Source organism: Cetorhinus maximus, chromosome 3 (genome assembly GCF_964194155.1).
Source record: "Cetorhinus maximus chromosome 3, sCetMax3.hap1.1, whole genome shotgun sequence".
Taxonomy (NCBI): Eukaryota; Metazoa; Chordata; class Chondrichthyes; order Lamniformes; family Cetorhinidae; genus Cetorhinus; species Cetorhinus maximus.
In genome coordinates this window covers 196,042,365-196,058,241 of record NC_135881.1, presented here as the reverse complement: position 1 = coordinate 196,058,241, position 15,877 = coordinate 196,042,365, and positions in this window count along the sequence as shown.

Genomic DNA, 15,877 nt, shown 5'->3' with positions numbered 1-15,877 from the left:
CTGATATGTTGAGACTGATATGCATATATAGCATTCATTTACACAACAGAACTTATTCCAGCAGTGTGGCAAAATAACTTAAACTTTATCACAGTAAAAATTTGACTTGTGGAATATGAAAACATAAGCTTGATTTAGTAAACATGCTGCAAGGACAAGCTGAGTCCAGGCAGCATATTTCATAGTCCAGGGGTTAAAAGTCAGGTATTGTCCACTCAGGGACAGGATTTCAGAATTCGAAAGCAAGGCTTAGAATTATAGAATCATATAATGGTTACAGCACAGAAGGAAGCCATTCAGCCCATCATATCTGTGCTGTCTCTCTGCAAGAGTAATTCACCCAGCGCTGTTCCACTGCCTTTCTCCCTGCAGCCCTGAAAATATTTCCTCTTCAGATAATGATCTCATTCTCTCTTGAAAGCCATTGAATCTGCTCCTACCACATTCTCAGGCAGTGCATATAGATTCTAATCACTCACTAGGTGAATAAATTTTCCCTCATGTCACCATTTTGCCAATCACTTTAAATCAGTCTCCTCTCATTCTCAACCCTCCTGCCAATAGGGACAGTTTCTGCCTATCTTCTCTGCCCAGATGGCCTCATGATTTTGAACACCCCTATCAAATCCCTTGAAGCCTTGTCTTCTTCAGCATGAAAACCTTAGAGCCTGCTCTATCCCCTGTTGTGCCATTCCTCACTCTTTCCCAGTCAGATTCTCTCCAACCACCACTCCCAGAACCTGCTCTGGCCACAATGTACCTCCCTTTCGAGACATTCAACCAAGCTTTAAGCAGTGTTTGAGGTGGTGCTGACCGCTCACAATATTGACCCTCTGCAGCTGCATCCAGCCAATGAGCAGTGCAGTTAGTGCTGGCTGGGTGTAGGGGTTGTCCAAATGAGAGGCAGTGCAAGGGTGGCACCCTGCCAGTATTGTAATCCACAGGCGTGGGTTAGTCAAGCATCACGATTCCCATTGCCTTTTTCGGGGGCTGTTCAATTAGCCCCCCCTCCCCACCTTTGCATGTTGAATGTCACACTGCATTTATCAATAAATGCCTCAGGAATTGCAGAAATAAAAAGGAACCTGAAAACTGAGGTTTCGTATGGGCATAGGGATTGGGTGGGGGCACAGTGAGGGGGTTGAATACTGAACACACTGCCATATTGGATGGCAGAAATGAGGAGCAGAAGGTGCAATCCAACTGAGAAACAAGAGTTCACAAAAACATGCAGATAAGTTGTCTCTTCCATTCAAAACCAGTGTGCTCGCCATTCAATTACAATATGGAAACACCTTTTTTATGTTTGTCGCCATGGTGAAAGCTTTTATGCAAATAAGCATAAGAATTGATTGGTGTTCATTACGGGGTGAAATGATTAGCAAAGCTCTTCAAGGAGAAAGGCCCTTAACATTCAGGAAAAGGCGCTGGTACAAAACCTGGGAAGATTGGAAAAAGAGCAACATGATTTGGAACGGTGTTGGACCCTGTACCCCGGTTTGTTAGGACTTAAGGACACGGATTGCTCGCTTGTTTCGGGTGACTGAGTTGGTACCATAGACAGAGAAGAGCAATAGGTCGTTCTTAAAAGAAACGCTTTCTGTTTATTTACAAAAGGAACGCAGCAGCCACACTTGTGTGCTTACAACTCAAAACTCCGTCTTTACACTTCAGACTTAAGGCTACTGACTCGAGAGGTAGCCTGCGCTACTCTGCTATTGGACACCAAGATCATGTGATCTTCCATTTCAACATTCATATTAAAGATATATTACACATCAGATGACGACAAATGGATATGGAATAAGTTGTGTTCTCATATATGTGAGGCAAAGGAAACCATGTACCTGGGGAATAACAGATCTCGGATTAAGCTGTGAGACTGCATTCATAGTTTAAAAGCCACGTATTTGATGACCCAGAAGGAAAAAACAGTAAAAACTGGGAAATAAGAATACTTGTCCGAACTGATCTTGCATACCTTAAAATGGAACACCAGTAAAAACTGGGAAATAAGAATACTGGTCCGAACTGGTCTTGCATACCTTAAAATGGAACACCAGTAAAAACTGGGAAATAAGAATACTGGTCCGAACTGTTTTTTCCTTCTGGGTGAGGAAACAACTGGTCTGGAGTTAGGAGGTTGAATGAAAAGTCTTTGATGTTGTTTCAAAGAAACATAAGACCTCTTGTTTTTTATTTTTTTTTTACGTGACTGATTTCTAGGATGAGTGGGGGTTATCTTATGAGGAAAGGTTGGGCAAGTTGGGCCTGTATCCATTGAAGTTTAGAAGAATGAGAGGCGATCTTACTGAAAAACGTAAGATCCTGAGGGGACTTGCAGGGTGGATGCTGAAAGGTTGTTTCCCCTTGCGGGAGAGACAAGAACTATGGGACACAGTTTTAAAATAAGGAGCCTCTCATATTTAAGACGGAGATGAGGAGAATTTTTTCTCTCTCAGAGGGTGGTGAGCTTGTGGAATTCCCTGCCCTAGAGACAGGGTCATTGAATATTTTTAAGCCAGAGGTTGATAGATTCTTGACTAAAGATGGAGTCGAAGGTTATTGGGGATGGCAGGATAGTGGAGTTGAGGCCACAATCAGATCAGCCATGATCTTATCAAATGGCGGAGCAAGTTCAAGGGGAATGGCCTACTCCTGCTCCTAATTCGTACGCTTGTACATTTATATTGCATTACTTCTGTTCCTACGATTCGGATTTGTGTTTGTTTCGTACAGATTTTAATATAGAACAAAGATCTGCAAATAGCTTAGTTGGTAGATATGAGGTAGTGGGTAATACAGACCAGCAAGGCTGTTGTTATGGGCTGACATAATTGGTTTTATTTTCTTCTTATCTTGGGTAGTCATAAAAATCACCCAAAGTTCCAACTACAGTGACTCCTGTTGAAAAACTGGGAGACGACAAGCGTAGACCAGACACTGTCAACCTATCACCATGGCCATTCAGCACCAGAGGGCTACCACCAGATGTGGAAACATGGGATACAGTAGCATGGTGGTTATGTTACAGGACTAGTAATCCAGAGGTCTAAACAATGAGCTGGAGACGTGAGTTCAAATCCCACCACAGTTGCAGTTGAGGAATTTCAATTCAATTAAAGAAATTTAAGAATAAAAAGCTAGCCTCAGTATCGGTGACCATGAAGCTACATAGGTTGTGGTTAAAAACCCATCTGGTTCACCAATGACTTTGTGGGAAATAAATCTGCCATCCTCACCCTTTCTGGCCAATGTGTGACACCAGACCTACAGCAATGTGGTTGACTCTTAACTCAACTACCCTTAAGATGGTCTAGCAAGCCATTCAGTTGCATTCAAAAAGGTGGCTTGCCACCACCTTCTCAAGGGCAATGAGGGATGGACTATAAATGCTGGCCTTGCTGGCGATGCCTAAAAATAAATATTCCAAGTTCTGGGCTGCAGGAAAAAGGGAAAAACATATAAATTGAACTTGTGCGAAGATATGGATGTTTTGAGGTGAAATCACGATGAAAAAGTAGCATCATAGAATAGTTTCATTTGGTTTGAGATTCAAAATTGCTATATTGAAAGCAAGATGGGCCCAAAATCAGCAATTCTACTTTGGGGAGTTGAGTGTGTCAAATTGAGCAAGATCAGCTCGTGAATGTAACTTGAATATGTTCCCTCCATGTATTTCTGAACACACAGGGCTCTATGATTGACAATGAGCAGGATATCTGGAGAGCAGTCATTCTTAAAGGAGCGGCTGTTCCCCCTTCCAGGCAGCTAGGGTTTTTCACCCTAGGAAATCAGCCAGGTCAGCAATGGAAAGTGGGCAAGGAAATGTGACCAAAGCCAGCTGGCCCCTTTGGTGAAAGGAAGTTTGAATGTTCTGAATTGCAGCAGGGGAGGGTAGTCATTTGCAGTCATGTGTAGGATTGAGGGGAACACCTGACTGCAGCACAACGTAAAGGGAGTATTGCAGGAGTCAATGCTGAGTCACGTTCTTAAAACATGGGAGGAAAGAGGTAAACCATTCTCTGGAAGGATGCCAAGGTTAAGGCCCAGTCTATCAATTTGAATAAAGACTCTGGCTGTGGTACGCATACTGCACTCCAAACATAGAGCAACACCTATGAATGAGCAATGGAAAACACTGAGACAATTAACCTCACCAACACATCTGTAGCCCTGATGGGGCACACAGAACTTTGTGGCTGACAGTCAAAAATGCTTTTAATGTCATACCTATCATCTGCATGTTGTGGCACCAATTCAAACTACTACATACAAGTAAATACTTGTATTCATGGGGAGAGAGCTGCTCCTGAAATCGGCAGTCTCTGCTCACAGCTGCATCACCCTGCCTTTAAACAAAAGCAAAAGGCCGCTGACAAACAGAAGGAGACAATAAGACCGGGTAGGAGTCACTTTAACCAAATAGACTCCCTGTAATGGCAGATACAACTGAAGATGCTACATAGCATAGAAGGATTTTAGGGAGGAGAAGCGGGGGGGGGGAAAAAAAATCATAACAAAGGAACGGGTGAAATAAGATCATGAAAGAAGGTTATCTCTTGTTCACCTGGCAATGTCGACACTGGTTGGGGAAGCTACTGCAAAATAAAACGCTCTAAATAAAATCTCAAGTGTAAAGGTCAACCAGCAGGATACATTTCATTGTGAACTGTCTCCCTCCTCGGCCCCACAGTCAACCATCCAGGCAGACTATTGTCAAAGGCTGTTTGTGACTTTTCATAAGAATAATCTGAACAGAAATTCAGTCGAGCAGGGAGCGTACAATTGAACTTAGGCCAATACCGATTTCACGGAAGTTGGAGCTACTGCATGTTGTTCCCCAGGAGCGGATTGAAGTTCCCATTACTTTATGACATATAGATTGCAGAAAACTTTGCCTTTTAATAACACCGGTCTGGGTATAATTGAAATTTTCTGGATTTGAGCATTAATGTTTAAATGTTGTCATTGATCAGCACCTTGAAATTATGGGCCTTTTTACTAACAGTAGTGGTGATTCAAATAAACAATCATTTTTTTTTACACATTTTGACAGGTTTGCATCTGTTCCTAGGCAAAATCTTTAAACTATTGCAAGGCACACAACTTTAAAGAGAACAGAAATGATTTTATGCTACATCAGAATTCTTAGATACATCTCAATACACTACAGACATACAATTAATTACTTTGAAGTACATTGACTTTTTCACAAATTCCACATACAACAATCCGATGAATAGCCAGTTAATGGTTTTCTTTGTTAGAATTGCTCAGGACATTGAGAGAATTACCCACACTTCTAGGAATGGCACCACAGGACCTACCCAAATCACTGGAATAGCTAGACTGGGCCTCAGTTTAACATCTCATCCCAAGGGTGGCATCTATTGAGCAATGCACCTCTCAAAGTTGCCCGGGGGTGGGGAGTCAGCCTACTTTACACATGAGGCCCGGGGTGGGACTCAAAGCCACATAACCTTCCTATTCAGATGCAAGAATGTTTCCATCTGGAGAAAGCTGACAATTGAAAATTCACTCAGCAAGCAACCATCTGGACCATATGTAATAAGAGGCCTCCCTGATGACTGACGATCGAGTATTGCTTAAGTTTCATATTCCGAGATTGATTGACTGACGTGGGGGAGGTGATGAGGCACTGCACCAAATGGGATATTGTAACAGGTTGCTTAGATGAATAAGCTACTTTTGAAAAAATATTTATGTTGTGACCAGATACCCTAAGGTCTGAATCATACTTATCATTAACTTTGGAGCAGATCATAAAATGATAGCGTCTGATATGATATCATATCAGAATGATAGCGTCCTGAGGGCTTCACGGGTAAAAGGCAAGTTTGTGGTGTATCACAGAGTTATGCAGATCAGGGTTTATTGCCAATTTGTGCTGTTAGATTTGCAAGGGGCATTAAAATCAGCCTCACAGCTCGCAATTAATCAGCCATGGTGCCCATTCCTGATGGTTCTTCAGTGACTCTGCCAGACGCTTGGACATCAGATGAGGATGTAATCAGGTTCACCTCCGATATCTTCCACGATCGGATAAGCAGTTAACACTCCTGGGGTGGGGTGAGTAATGTCGTGCATACATACCAGGATCTTGCAGGAGTTTTCCCCACTCCTAGCACACTTCAGGAAACTGGCCTTGAATCTAAATTCGCACAGGAAAATCACTACCTGAGTGTGGTATTGAAGAGCTGCCAGGGTCCAGCTCATACACTACCATGAGTGAGCACCTTCAGGGAAATTAGAATGTTAAGAATAACCTTGCTTCATGAAGCTCAAGCAATCTTGTAGTTTGGTGATGTACAACCCTTTTCTGTTGGTGCTAAATAGAATTTTAAAAAATGAATTAATTTGTTATTGGATTTCCCAGGATTTAAGCACATAATCAAGGTTGACACTTGCAGTACAGAAGGAGTGCTGCACTGTCAGAGATCCAATCTTTCAGATGAGATACTGAATGCAGACCCCCCCACCTTCTGGTGGAGGCAAAAGGTTGTGTTAGGCATTTTTTGAAGAGCACCACAGAATTTTCCTGGCGTCCTAGGCAACATTTGCCCTTCGACCAACACCACCAAGAACAGATCTGTTTGTGCAATAAAAACAGAAGATGGTGGAAAGTGGAGAGAGAAACAAAATTAGCACTGGAGGTCAGTGACCTTTCATCAGTTGATGAGACCTTGCTGTGAACCAACTGGCTGCTTCATTTCTCTATGTTACAAGAGTAGCAACACTTCAAAAATATCTGAAGTTGTTGCCCTTTCATCAGAACTGGCATAAGTTAGAGAAGCAAGAAGCAGGGAATGTGGGGGGATGGGAGGAAAGAACAAAGGGCAGGCGTGTGATAGGGTAGACGTTAGGACAGGTTAAACGACAAAAGAGATGATAGTTCACTATTTCACCCTATCATGGACCTTCCCTTTTGTTCTTCCCCCACTCCCCTCCCCCTTTTCCCTGTCTCTGTACTTGCTTAAAACTGTTTCTCTCTGTTCTGATGAAGGTCGATGGCCTAAGTGTTAACTCTGTTTCTCCCCCTACAGAGGCTGCCTGACCTGCTGAGTGTTTCCAGCATTTTTTGTTTTTATTTCAGATTTTTCCAGCAATGGCAGCATTTTGCTTTTGCTTCGAAGGTATTTTCATCGCTCGCCAAACATTTTGCAGAGGTTGTGAAAGGTGCTATACAAATGCAAGTTCCCCCCCCCCCCCCCCTTTACTAGCACAAATTGCCTAACCTCACATATAAACAACGGTCACTTCCACAAGGTATCAGTTGGATCCAACGCAATATACAAATATATTTCAGCACGAGTCATCACTTTCAGGCAACAAAGGGGAAAAGGGAAATAAACAGAAAAAAACACTCCACATCAGTATATTCACATATTAAAGAGTGTGTTCAAGCTGCTTCATTACTTCTAATAGTCCAGACTCAAATCCAATGACAATTACTTTGGAAAATGCAATTTTTACCGCCATTGCGCATTACATGTTTGTAGTCATGAATACTTAGTGAGCTCCTGCAATACCATTAACAACCCACTCATACAGTGATCATCCTAACTATTTGTGACTCATGAGACCATGGGGATAAAATGTTATTACCATTATACTTCACTTTTAATACATAAATCCACACTGGCATTAGTTGAAATCTGTTACAAACTCATTTCCCCTCCCACCGACTCCATCCCTCTCCCACCAGCTCTCTGATGTTGGTCCAGGCCGTTCATGAATTTGGTGTTATATTTGACCCCCAGTTCAGCTTCCTAACAGACCAACACTAAGACGGCCAATTTACACCTCTGTAACATTGTCCAATTATGCCCACGCCTGAGCTCATCTGCTGCCACATCCATGTCTTTGTTACCGCTAGACTTGCCTATTCCAACACAATCCTGGCCACATTCAACTACCTCCACCCCCTCCCCTACAAACCTCAGTTCATTCAAAACTCAGCTGCAAGTGTCAAAACATACACCAATTCCCATTCATATCCCCTGGGCTTGCTAATCTACATTGCCTCACACTTAAGCAATAATCATCCTTGTTTTACAATCTCTCCATGGCCTTGCCTCTCCCTATCTTTGTAATCACCTCTAACCCTACAACCCCCATTTCCACAAATCCCTCCACTCCCTCAAGTCTGCCATCTTGAGCATTCCCAATTTTAATCGCGCCACCATTGGCAGCTGTGCCTTCAGCTGTCTAGACTCTAAACTCTGGAATTCTTTCCATAAATCTCTCTGCCTCTCTACTTCTCTTTCCTCCTTTAATATGCTCCTTAAAATCATATCTCTTTGGCCAAGCTTTTAATCAGCTAACCTAATGTCTCCTATGTAGCTCAGTGTCAAATTTTGCTCTAAAACTCTCCTGTAAAGTGCCTTGGGACATTTTATCATGTTAAAAGTGCTATATAAATGCAAGTTGCTGTTGTTGAAAGTAACACAGCTCTGATGTTGTCTTGCATCCCCCAGCCCAACACAAAACCAGCCACTTCCAGGTAATCATTTAAGATTAGGTTGATATTGATGTGTACAGTTCTGGGTGCCACACTATAGGAAGGATGTGATCACATTGGAGAGAGTGCAGAAGAGGTTTACAAGAATGGTTCCAGGGATGAGAAACTTCAGTTATGAAGATAGACTGGAGAAGTTGGGACTGTTCTCCTTGGAGAGGAGAAGGCTAAGAAGAGATTTGAATAGAGGTGTTCAAAATCATGAGGGAGCTGGATGGAGTAGATAGGGAGAAACTGTTCCCGCTCGTCAAGGGATCAAGAATGAGAGGGCACAGATTTAAAGTGATTTGCAAAAGAAGCAAATGTGATGTGAGACATAACAATTTTCACACAGCAAGTGGTTCCAATCTGGAATGCACTGCCTGGAAGTGTGGTGGAGACAGGTTCAATCGAGTCATTCAAGAGGGCAGTAGATGATTATTTGAATAGATACAATGTGCAAGGGTATGGGGAAAAAGCAGGAGAATGGCACTAAGTCATGATGCTCATTTATAGAGCTAGTGCAGATACGATGGGCTGAATGGCTTCTATGTCGTAACAATTCTGTGATTCTGTGTTGTTTAAATGTTAGGAAATAGAGATAGTTTAAGTTATATTTGTATTTTGTGGGTGTTAGGAATTAGTTGATTTTGTTTGATTTGTATTTCTGTATCTGTGTGTTAAGAAAAGGTTAAGTTGAGTTTTAGTTTCATTTTAAAAGGTGCCTGCATTTCTAATGAGAGTTTTCCAACTGTTGCAGCTAAGTAAATAACCAAGAGTTGAGAAGCTGGGTTATTGCCTAGCAACAGGGGTCCAGAGAGGCAGGTCCCTCCCACAGACACACACAGAAGAAACTAGAAACAGCAGTTTGATTTGGAAGCTGTTTGAGTTCAGTTGGTTTTGAAAGTAGCTGCCAGGAGAGACTGGAACAAAGGGGACAGATAGGCAGTCCCAAGTTAAAGAAAACCCCAAAATCCAGGGGAATGGAGCAGGAGAAAGTCCCAAGCAAATCTTCCAGTCAAAGGAAGGAGAGGAACCTGGAAAAGGTCCTGTTAAGTAAAGTCAAGACTGAGGGACAGAAAGGCTCCAAGCTTCAGATTTAAAGAGACAAAAGTTACAGAATGCAAATTTAAAGCGAGAACAGCTTGCAAAAGGCCAGAAAGTCCAAAGAGACAACTGAAGGTCTGTAACTCTTTGCTATGGGCATGTGAAGCAGTGGTGTACTGTTGACAGCTGAGTTGGTGAGAGAGAGTGCATGGAAGAAAGCTTGAATGCATGTGGTGTCCCAGGGGAGAGGAACATTGGAAGGAGAGTTTGAAACCTTGGAGGTGAATTCTTGCAGAAGGCATCTGAGAGAAAGTGTTAGTTTGAGAGAAGATACCAAAGCGAGTTTTTGGAGAGTGGAGATTAGAAACCCTCGTGTGAAAGACGGAGTTCAGTGAGACTGGTTAGCTCATGGTGTGACAAGCGTCTAGGGGAGAGTTGAGGAGAAATCCATAGCATCTGTCTGGGGTGGCAACTGTCACTTGGTGTGGTGTGCCTGACCAGAGGTTGCCTATTGGTTTACATTGACTGTGTACTTACTGTGAACATTAGAGTATAATATAGCTTTTGTAACTTGTGTTGTCCTTACAAATCTGCATATATCTGTAAAGATATAGTTGTGGGTGAAGGAGTATTGGATTATAGTTCATCTTTTCTTGCTTAATAAATATTTTATGCTTTTCTTAACAGTTCATTAGCTGACTCCTGGTGACTCTGTTCAGTAGCTCCTCGCCACATAGCCAAACAAACAAAGTTAGGATCTATCAAGCTGGGTTCGACCCTGGGATCAGGCTTTTCCAGTGGTAACCTCAGCTGGGGATCATGACAGTTATACAACCATTAGCCAGAATAATGCCCCTGACACTCATAGGCAAGATACAAAAAGAAATATAACTGATAAGTAAACATAAAATAATTCAACGGTTCATTTTTAATGCCTAGTGTTCCTGTTTTGTCTCATGAAGGCTCTGACTTACCCTGGAGTACAGCATCATCGTCTCGTCGTATAGTTTGCTCTAATGGCCATTCTTTCTCTTAGAACTTTTCGGACATTTGAATGTTTGTGCCCATCAAGGCAAGGGGTGTTCACACTGGGAAATAAAATGCTTCAGCATCAAGCACCTCCCGGTCAGGTAATAACACGGGTACATGCAGGGGAAAGCTCGTTCACTCAAAACAATTATCTCCCCAAAAGGAAAAAAAAACAGTAAAACTTGGAAATGAAGGGTACTGGTGAAGCTGTTTTGTCCAAACTGGTCTTGTATTCGTTAAAATGGAACTCTGGTATTGCTGGTGCCAGTGTTGCTGATTTTTTTACTGGGATTTGAAAATTTTGAACTGGTTTTTCCTTCTGGGATAGAATGGACTTGAGCAGAGTGCCCCATGCAGCGACAGTGCAACACTTTTTTCACTTTCCACACCAGGCAATCTGTGGCTTCTGAATGAAATTGGCACGCGAGTGCTATGTAATGTTAAATTCAACACAGAATGGGATCAGTGAAAAGCCCCTCAGGTGAGTTCGGTTTATACCAAAACTGAATCAACACCTGTAATTCAGGTTACATATTGCATCAGGGAGCCATCTATAACAAATTCAGGGTTTTGCTGGTCTTGGAGATCCAACTTTAGCAGGGTATTCAACCCATACATTTATTGTGAAATAACAGACACATAGCAGGGAAAAAATACAAATTATCACTGGGACAAGCGATAATTATTAATGTCTGATCTTAGGATGTTCAGCACCTACGGAGACTGTTTGGCCCATTGTGCCTCTGCTGGCTCCACTTTGGAACTATTCAAACCCATTTCCTTTCTGCTTGCATTTAATATCTTTCATCAAGTGTTTATCTAATTTCCTCTTAAATGCTGTGTAGTAGTGATTCTCCCTGATACTTGTAGAGAAGGAATCTTGAGAAACTGGTGATGCCCAACTCATGATTTTCCACTCACTAATATTAATATTAATCAACAGGATATTACAAGTTTGAAACTTGCTACAATATTTCCCGAGCTTTGCTTTCCATGCGCCCCACTGGGAAAGCCAGATCAAGGTACCACCCCATGTATCTCCACCAACTGTTCCAAAGCCCCTGTACAACAACATTTAGGCATTACAGATTTTTCAATATCCTGGTGACTTTCTAGTGAAATTTCTATGGCCAACTATGCAGCAGTTGTCAAAAACTTGTCAAAGTTGTGGGACTATTTATGTTTTATTTTATTTATGTTTGGGAGCAAATATTTATTACCCATCCCTAATTGTCCTTGAGAAGGAGGTGGTCAGCCATCTTCTTAAAATACGGCAATCCAAGTGGTGTAGGTACATCCACAGTGTCTTTTTCTGCAGCAGTTTGATACAACCGAGTGTCTTGCTACGCCATATCAGAGGGCAGTTAAGAGTCCACCATACTGCTGTGGATCTGGAGTCACATGTTGGCTAGAGCAGATACGGGTGGCAGATTTCCTCTTTTGAAGGACATTAGTGAACCAGATGAGTTTCTATGACAATCCACTAATTTCATGCTCATTGTTAATGAGACTAGTGTTTTATTCAAGATTTATTAGTTGAATTTAAATTCCCCCATATGCTGTGGTGGCAGGATTTTCTACAGAAATTGATGCTGAAAACCTCAATTTAAACTCTTTTGAAATTAGACATTTTTGGGAGTCATAAAACTCATATAACACCATCCTGAAAGTAATGGGGTTTAGAAAGCAGCTTAATGTTTACAGGCATAAAGAAATGAATGGGACAGATACTCGTCAACATACGTTTGAATTTCCATCAGACATTGGCCTGGATTTTTCTGGAATAATAATGGCGAGGCTGTTAGCATTATTGCCATGTCATGTGTGCTCTGCCTGAGGCTGGTTCTTGGCTAATTGTCTGCAGATGCTTCAACGTGAGCTGTTTTCTTGGCAGATTTTGTCAAGTGTGGTTTGCCATTACCTTTCACGCTTAAGAACAGGGCAAGGAAGCAGGTCCCAAGTCTGTCTCAGCCGGAATGGAATTGAACCCACACTGTCGGCATCATTCTGAACCACACACTAGCCACCTAGCCAACTGAGCTAACTGGTAACCCTGTTGGCATCATTCTGAACCACACACTAGCCACCTAGCCAACTGAGCTAACTGGTAATGCTGTTGGCATCGTTCTGAACCGCACACTAGCCACCTAGCCAACTGAGCTAACTGGTAACCCAGCATTTGCTTATCACAGGGTAAATCTGACAGCAACTTCTAGTGTCCACATTTGTGCAGTTAAATGTGAAAATGCCGAAGAGGCTTGTCAAATAGTCTATTCCTCCACAGGGATCTCTGCCCATACATAAAGACTCAGCATTTAAATTACTGCAATGGTATTAACTTAGGGTACTTGCCCATTAGTTCCCACTAAAGACGGTCCAAAAGTGCATTCAGGAGTAATGAGTTTTTAAGCATAAGTGATAATTATTGCTGCAAAACCTCTCTGACCCTGAAAAATTAATTTTATGAAAATGAAGCCTCATTTCCTCAGAAGAAAATCAATGTTTTTTTATTCATCAACAGGATGTGAGCTTCACTGGCTGGGCCAGCATTTATTTTTTTTGATTCTGGTGGGACTCGAACCTACAACCTTTGAATCTCTTATACAACAACAGCTAGAAATCCAACACGCTATCCGTTGCGCCACAGAGGCCAACATTTATTGCCCATCCCTAGTTGCCGTTAAGAAGGTGGTAGTGAGCTGCCTTCTTGAACTGCTGCAGTCCATGTGGTGCTGTTACACCCACAGTACTGTTAGGAAGGGAGTTCCAGGATTTTGACCCAGTGACAGTGAACGAACGGAGTTAATTGTGGATTTAATTTTTTTTTACTGTTTCTGTTTGTCGTGTTTGCTTTGCATCCTTAATCCCATCTGTATGTGAACTTAATTTATATTTCCTGCTTTGTGCTTTCCGAATTGGACTCTGCACGTCTCAGTGAGGATTCTTCAATCTGATTGGTTGAAGAGCCTTGCTGATTCTTGCCCTGTCCACAGATCCCCTGTGGAGGGCACCACTTTGGGTCACATGCCTGATGGCTGGAAGCCTCCACTCTAAAGCTGGTCTAAGTTTTGTGGGCACCTGTCAGCAAGATGAACAGCAAGGCTTGTTCATTCACCACCTACAAAATCTGGGCTGTTAACAGAACCTAGAGAAAACTTAAACCATGCAGTTTGGACATGGTTATGCAACCCAACACTATTTCTATAACTCATAACTCAAAGTTCTGTATTGTTCCTGTCTACAGAATTCTGAAGCAGGCTAATTATGCATCTAGGAAATCTTTTCAAGGTTTTTTTGGGGGCTATATATTCACCTGATGTGTCACAGTATTGGTGGGCAGGAAATAATGTTTATTTAATCACTGCGTACATGTAGCCTACGGAGTCGGTCTTGAGGGAGAACATATCACAGAGAAACAATAAGAACTATAAAAGTTCAAAACTTCTAACCAGACATACTAACCCTCTCGAGTGATTGGGGGCCTCCCAGAGTTGAGGATTGATCCCCAGAAATAGATCCAAAAATAGTTGGCAATCCTATTAAAATGTGTAGCTAGTAAACACTAGTCTTTAGATGGGTCATTTCGGTTCGTTAATTTGTTTTTTTTTGCTTTAGAAAAGAGTAAAACACTGGATATAAAAGATCAACACTCCCCAGGGATATCTATCTGGGTTCAGTGCCTTAAGCAGCTGTCTGTCAATAGTGGGAGGAAACTAAGTAAACCCTAAATTGGGCATCAAACACTCCACCAGTTGCACTTTGCACCAAATCTGTTATTTTAGCCTTAATCCAAAACAGCCTCCTCTTGCAAGTCATCAACGTTTTAAAAATACTTTTAAGTGAGATATCATTATCATACTTAAGGGTTCCGAGGAACATTATTCTGGGATGTCAAATTACTGCCGAGCCTAATCCCCAGTTGGGCTGTTAAAGCAAAAGATCGGTTTGATTTTCGGTTGCACAAGGCAAATTGCACATTTTTATTCAGGAAGCAGCCAAGAAGCAAGTGGGGGAGGTGGGAGGGAGTGGGAATGGTGGGATGCTTTACAGGAAAGCGGCCGCAGTTTAAAACCTCGGTGACAGTGCGGCTTTAAGGCTGGTTTCGGTGTGAATTACACTGGCAGGTATCAGCTGAGGCAGACTCTTCCCCCCACCACCGCCCCTCCTGATTGAGAACATCATCTGGGTTCATTGGGGAGGGGGAAATCGTCAAAGGAAAAAAAGACAAACAGAAAGCGCACAGATAGGGGGGTTTAATTCTGAAGTGGTCTTCCTGATTCTCCTGGGATGATAAGGGAGAGGGGGAGAGAGAGCAGGTGTGGTTACCTGTCGTTCGCTGTGTGAAGCATCATAAAAAGGGGGAAGAGGAGGAGCTGAAGGATCTTCCGGGAAAGGCGGCTTCAATCCTCTCTCTCTCTCTCTGCTCTGCCCTCCTGTCATTTGGAAGGACGGAGCTGGTGTAGTCAGCGTGTTGCTGACTGACTCTCACTCACTCACTCACACTCCCTCCCTCTCTATGTGTGTGTGTGTGTTTTAGCGCCTGGATCATCCCCCAACCCAAACCCACTGGGAAATCTCTTGCTTTTTTTTAAATTATAAAAAAAAAACCCCAAATGATTAAACAGATGTATTTGCAACTGGAACTAAGGAGGAGAACACACCAGCCTTTATTTTAATCTGCACAGGGGGTTCTGTTTGTCCCCCTCTCTCCTCTGCACTGGAATAATTTGAACCTATTGGAAATTCCACTAGCCTCGCAAAAAGGAATTTATTGATTTAGGTTTAAAAAAAGGGGGTGGGATTTTTTAAAGAATAATAATTTTTTTTTAAAAAAAAAGTGTTAAATCAATGGCTGTGGAAAGGGATGAGCAGCAACCAGCCGCCGAGTGTAGAGCGCCGGAGCCCCGCTGCAGGGATTTGGACGGGACGGTGTTGCCTCTCCTGGGAGGTCTGGGCAGCTACCAGAAGAAAATCCTCCTCCTGACCTGGGTGCCCGCCGTCCTGATCGGCCTGAGCCGCAGCTCCGACTGCTTCTTCACCGCCGAGCCCCAGGTCCTGTGCCGGGGGATCAACAGCAGCCGCCTGGCGCCGGCAGCGGCACCGGCAGCGGCGGCGGAGCATGTCGCCCACGCCCAGGTGGCCGCCAACCGGAGCGCCGCGGCTCCGCAGGGGGCCAGGGACCGCGGCGCCCAGGGCATCAACACCACCCACCAGGAGTGCCAGTGCAAGGAGCGGGACTACAGGATCCACGCCGCCCTCACTCAGAACATAGTCACCAAG